The 6362-nt window shown below is 45.0% G+C and overlaps 1 long non-coding RNA gene across 1 annotated transcript in view; it reads left to right on the top strand.

Moving 5' to 3' along the window:
• The first annotated feature begins 918 nt into the window (after window positions 1-918).
• The window catches only part of LOC308594036, a 294206-nt gene continuing 288762 nt past the window's right edge, over window positions 919-6362 (top strand). Inside the window, exon 1 of the long non-coding RNA XR_014011253.1 lies at window positions 919-1066. This is a non-coding gene — a long non-coding RNA (uncharacterized lncRNA). The remainder of the gene's footprint in view (window positions 1067-6362) is intronic.

Below are 6362 nucleotides of genomic sequence, written 5' to 3'. Positions count from 1 at the left end.
CCAAAATGGAATGCATGGTTGACATTTTAGGGACAGATGGCTCAAAAGTCTTTTTTCTGTCTATATTGTGATTGTGCAGATAAAACATAACGGATAGAATTCTACAGGATGTGTTTCTAATGTGTGAAAACTGTCAAGATCCAAGGATCCCCAGGCACACAACTCCAGATGGTGGAGATGTCAGGCGACATCCTGGTGCCCGGGCATCTTCATTTGGTTGCAAGTGGCCAATAGCCAGGTGCAAATTGACCAGATGGCCCTTTACTATTAAGGCAGGGATAGAGGAGCAGATGTTGCTGGACTTCAGCTCCCAGCAGCCCCAGCCAGCATGGCCAGTGGCCAGTTGTAGTCCCGCAACATCTGCAGAGCCAGAGGTTCCCCATCTCTGCTGTAAGATCAGGGTGTTCAACCTATGAAACCCATTTGAAACAACTTTTAAGAGAGGTAGCTGGTGGTGTTAAGATTAGGCAGACACCTTCATTATACTGTTCTAGATGTCTGGTAATACAGTCATACCTCATGTTACGTCCGCTTCATGTTACGTTCTTTCAGGTTACGTTCCACGGCGACCCGGAAGTACCAGAAAGGGTTACTTCCGGGTTTCGCCACTCGCGCATGCGCAGATGCTCAAAATGATGTCACGCACATGCACAGAAGTGGCAAATCGCAACCCGTGTGTGCGCAGACGGGCTGCTGCGGGTTGTGCTCTTTTCATCTTGCGAACGGGCCTCTGGAACGGATCCCGTTTGCAACCAGGGGTGGTTGTTGTTTTGTCGTTTAGTCATGTCTGACTCTTCGTGACCCCATGGACCAGAGCACGCCAGGCACTCCTGTCTTCCACTGCCTCCCGCAGTTTGGTCAAACTCATGCTGGTAGAGTCGAGAACAGTATCCAACCATCTCATCCTCTGTTGTCCCCTTTTCCTTGTGCCCTCAATCTATCTCAACATCAGGGTCTTTTCCAGGGAGTCTTCTCTTCTCATGAGATGGCCAAAGTATTGGAGCCTCAGCTTCACGATCTGTCCTTCCAGTGAGCACTCAGGGCTGATTTCCTTAAGAATGGATACGTTTGATCTTCTTGCAGTCCATGCGACTCTCAAGAGTCTCCTCCAGCACCATAATTCAAAAGCATCAATTCTTCGGCGATCAGCCTTCTTTATGGTCCAGCTTTCACTTCCGTACATCACTACTGGGAAAACCATAGCTTTAACTATACGGACCTTTGTTGGCAAGGTGATGCAACCAGAGGTACCACTGTATTATTATTATTATTATTATTATTATTATTATTATTATTATTATTATTATTATTATTATTACTACTACTACTACTGACATGATTTGTCATATACAGTTTTTAAAAAATTCTACTAATTGCATCTGAATATAAATTATAATTATATTACTGTTATATGTACAGGGGTTAAGAGATTTTTTCCAATTATGTAGCTTATAATATTTATTTAACAAATTAAGTAGCTTATAATATTGATTAAACAGGCTTGTGTACAATAAATATCTTTGCTAGGCATCTTACTCTTGCAAGGCAGTAAGCTGCTGCCTCCATCCAGATACAGGCCCACTGCCACCTCGTGTTGACACTATGAATGGCAGCAAATATGGAGGAAATGCTCTGCTAAGCTCTTCAGCGGGGTGTAACTGCTCCTGAACATTCCTCCACTGGTGCATGTGTCTACCCTGTGATTTGGCTGTATCGCTTCTAGAGCTGAAGTCACCATAACGACATGAGCCCCTCCACCTTCCCCAACAGCTTGACTGAGATAATTTACTTGGAGAAAGACTGAAGCATCTAGTCATTGCCAAAGAGCAGGGGTAGGCAAACTAAGGCCGTGGGCCGGATGCGGCCCAATCGCCTTCTCAATCCGGCCCACGGACGGCTGGGAATCAGCAAGTAGAATGTGTCATTTTATTTAAAATGCATCTCTGGGTTATTTGTGGGGCCTGCCTGGTGTTTTTACATGAGTAGAATGTGTGCTTTTATTTAAAATGCATCTCTGGGTTATTTGTGGCGAATAGAAATTCATTCATTTCCCCCCCCCCAAAAAAAAAAATACAGTCCGGCCCACCACATGGTCTGAGGGACAGTGGACTAGCCCACGGCTGGAAAAGGTTGCTGACCCCTGCCAAAGAGCATGCTGTGTTTACCCCAGCTGGATAGCTCAGTTGGTTGGAGTGTGGTGCTAATAGCACCAAGGTTGCAGGTTCGATCCCTGTAATAGACAGCTGCATTGCAAGGAGTTGGGACTAGATGATCCAAGGGGCCCTTTCAACTCTATTATTCTATGTGTGCATCCCCAGACAGTTACAACTTGTCAGAAGGGATGCTCCCAATTCAGGATACACATGTTTGGCAGCAACTGCACACCCAGGGAACTAAGAGAAGAACTCAAAGAGACATAGGGTTGCATGCAACAGTAGTCCTGCTCAGAGGAGACCCACTGGAATTAACACACCTAACTAACTTAGGTCCATTCATTCCAATGGGTTTTCTCTTCAGCATCACTTAGTTGGATGCAGCCCACAGACTTTCAGCTGTGTACCTAGTGGTGGCACAGGTACTGTGGACTAGAGTGGTATGCTTGTTCGTATTTGGCAAACTGCTCTGCTTCTGACATTAACCCCATGGCATATCAATTTCCTAACCAAGTTTAGTATATTTAACAAGAGAACCTAGGGGTCAGTTCTTAGAAAAATAGATGCTGGGGCTTCAATCTGTCTGGCTTCCAGCATTCATATCTCAGTCGGTACAGCATGAGACAAACATCTCAGAGTTGTGAGTTTGATTCCTGCTTGACTCAATGATCCTCATGACCCTAACACAAAGGTTGGAAGCCCTCCTGGACAGGTAGAATAGTAATAATTGTAATAAATTTTTATTTATATCCCACCCTCCCCGGCCAAATCCGAGCTCAGAGCAGCTAACAACAAGTAAAAATAGCACAGTGTACATAAAATCACACAGTTAATTAATTAAAATACATTCTAAAATCAATTCAGAATCAAATTAATGGCAACCATTGGGCTAGAGTTCTATGAGGATTACAGAAGGAGAGAGGGGGTCAGACTGTGCCTTGGCCAAAGGCCTGGTGGAACAGCTCCGTCTTGCAGGCCCTGTGGAAAGATGTCAAGTCCCGCAGGGCCCTAGTCTCTTGTGACAGAGTGTTCCACCAGATCGGGGCCACGGCTGAAAAAGCCCTGGCTCTGGTCGAGGCCAGCCTAACCTCCGTGTGGCCTGGGATCTCCAAGATGTTTTTATTTGAAGACCGTAAGGTCCTCCGTGGGACAAACCAGGAGAGGCGGTCCTGTAGATACGAGGGTCCTGGGCCATATAGGGCTTACCAGCACCTTAAACCGGATCCTCTACTCCACTGGGAGCCAGTGCAGCTGGTATAGCACCGGGTGAATGTGGTCCCACGGCAAGGACCCCTTAAGGAGTCTTGCATTCTGCACCCACTGGAGTTTCTGGGTCAGTCTCAAGGGCAGCCCCACGTAGAATGAGTTACAATAATCAAGCTTGGAGGTGACTGTCGCGTGGATCACAGTGGCTAGGTCAGCTAGAAGAAGCACATCGCACCTGTCCATGATCACTTTTCTCATTATCGCTTTCTCATATACTCTTGGAGCTGACAGCAATGAAAAGAGAGGCTAGGGCTGGATGCAAATCTCATCCCTGCCAAAAACCAAAGCAGTTATTTTGGGCAATAGATTAGAGCGGGGTGTAATTTTCTTGCCTGTAAATCAGAAGCTGTTTAACCTAATAGCGAGTTAAGAATAGTATCCTTTAGGGGTTTAAGTACTTCATTCTGGGAGATTAAACTTTATTGCAACATTTATCCTAACATAAAAATCTTGCCCTATTAGAATAATTGGTACATTGGTGCAAGTTAAGAATTCTGGAGCTTTGTAAAAAGAAAATTATTGAATAAGCTAGTTTTTATTATGGGTTAAAGGGACGATCTGTGCATATGCAGACATGACTGGAGCTGTCTAAACCTGATGGCTTGCAGCCCAATGTGTTAACTTACTCCACCAAAGTTTGAGATGTTGTATTAGATCTGTGGTATTAGATCTGTGACAGTCTTTACACACATGCAAGACACTGAAAGTGATGAGTATGTATCTATGAACCAAACCGAGAGACTTCCTTACAAATAGAAAGAAAAGTGGACTGATCTCATAATTGCTATGAGCCACATAAGACACTAGATGTCAGAATTGTATTTTGTTTGTCTATAGTCCAAGCCAGAATGAAAGCATACTGGATTAGGAAGTCTGTCTCTCTCTCTTTCCCCCTCACCCCTGTTTCTTCTACAAACTATAAGGATGGGTTCATGTTTGCATTAAACTTATTAAATGCCATAGGGTTTGTTTGTTTTTTGTATCCATGAGGCACAACAACTGCTCTAGAATAAATGGGTGATATCCAATATTAGTCATAAAGTAGCATGAGAAAGTAACTTAAGTCCCATGACTTCAATGGGTCTACTCTGAATGCGGCTTAGTTGAATATCACCTAATTTATTTTGCATTCCTTGCACTGACCTTAGCTCAGAGTTGCATCATGTATGGACCATGTACTGTCTGTACCTCATTCTAGCTGAAGCCTCTTTCACAGAAGCTCAAAATGCACAGAGTTAGCCAGTGTTTCAAAAAAATCTAAGGTCCATGTAAGATCGTTCTTAACCTGAAACTGTTCTTAACCTGAAGCACCACTTTAGCTAATGGGGCCTCCTGCTGCTGCCGTGCCGCCGGAGCACGATTTCTGTTCTCATCCTGAAGCAAAGCTCTTAACCTGAGGGTTAGCAGAGTCTGTAACCTGAAGCATCTGTAACCCGAGGTACCACTGTATAATGCCTGCACTGCACTAAATCATGTGAAGGGTGTGCTGTACTGTCTACACCAGGCACCCCCAAACTCGGGCCTCCAATTGTTTTGGGACTACAACTCCTATCACCCCTAGCTAACGGGACCAGTGGCCAGGGATGATGGGAACTGTAGTCCCAAAACAGCTGGAGGGACGAGTTTGGAGATGCCTGGTCTACAGTAATGCACCCCTCCCTAAATTAGATTTGTGGCTGAGTTAGCACCAGCTTTCCCTCGCTCTTCTGAGCCCACTTGCAGCTACAGTTTCTCAAACTTGGGTCCCCAACTTTTGTTGGGGGTGGGTGGGTTATTAGGTTGTTGTTTGTATTTTGATTATGTATTTTGGGATTTCTTATTCTGATTATATCCTGTGAACTGCCCTGAGACCAGCGGGTATAGGGCTGTATATAAATTCAATTTAAAAAGTAATAAAATGAAAACTCCCATCATCCCTGACCAGTGTTCCTGCTAGCTAGGGATAATGGGAGCCGTAGTCCCTATTAATGTGTGAATAGCCAGTAAAATAGGCTGAGAGTAAACGTGACATGTCTTTTCTGGCTAAATGTCCCTTGATATAGAATCACAGAGTTGTAGAGTTGGAAGGGACCGTGAGGGTCATCTAGCCCAACCCCCAGCAATTCAGGAATCTTTTTTGCCCAACGTGGGGCTCGAACCCACAGCCCTGAGATTACGAGTCTCATGCTCAATTGAGCTATCCCGCAGGCTAGTGTATTTGACAACTGTTTGACATTAGCAAATGAATCCTGAGAAATGTGTTTATCCATCTTTGATTTCAGTTATCCTCTACCATTTTAGCTGGAAGATAACTACAATATTCTATTTAACTTACAGCTCTGCACTGGGACCATGGAGAAGTTGAGCATATTATCCACTATTTTTCTGATACCCTATTACAGCAAGGTTTTTTTGAGAAGGGAGAGTTTATCCAGCAGCCATTGCCAGGCTGTGTGACCAGTAAAGGTAAAGGTAAAGGGACCCCTGACCATTAGGTCCAGTCGTGGCTGACTCTGGGGTTGCGGCGCTCATCTCACTTTATTGGCCGAGGGAGCCGGCGTACAGCTTCCGGGTCATGTGGCCAGCATGACTAAGCCGCTTCTTGCGAACCAGAGCAGTGCACGGAAACGCCGTTTACCTTCCCGCCGGAGAGGTACCTATTTATCTACTTGCACTTTGACGTGCTTTTGAACTGCTAGGTTGGCAGGAGCAGGGACCGAGCAACGGGAGCTCACCCCATCGCAGGGATTCGAACCACCAACCTTTTGATCGGCAAGTCCTAGGCTCTGTGGTTTAACCCACAGCGCCACCCACGTCCCTGTGTGACTAGTAGTCTAATTTTAAAAATATAAAGACTGTTTTAAAATGCTAATATTCTAGTAAACTGCATTTCAGAAGCGGAACTGAGGGGTCTGGAAATAGTAAAAGTGGTCTACTAACAGATCAATCCTACATCATCAAAGG

The sequence above is a fragment of the Podarcis bocagei genome, assembly GCF_964188305.1.
Source record: "Podarcis bocagei genome assembly, chromosome: 8".
Lineage (NCBI taxonomy): Eukaryota > Metazoa > Chordata > Lepidosauria > Squamata > Lacertidae > Podarcis > Podarcis bocagei.
This window is presented reverse-complemented; position numbering and strand designations above follow the sequence as displayed.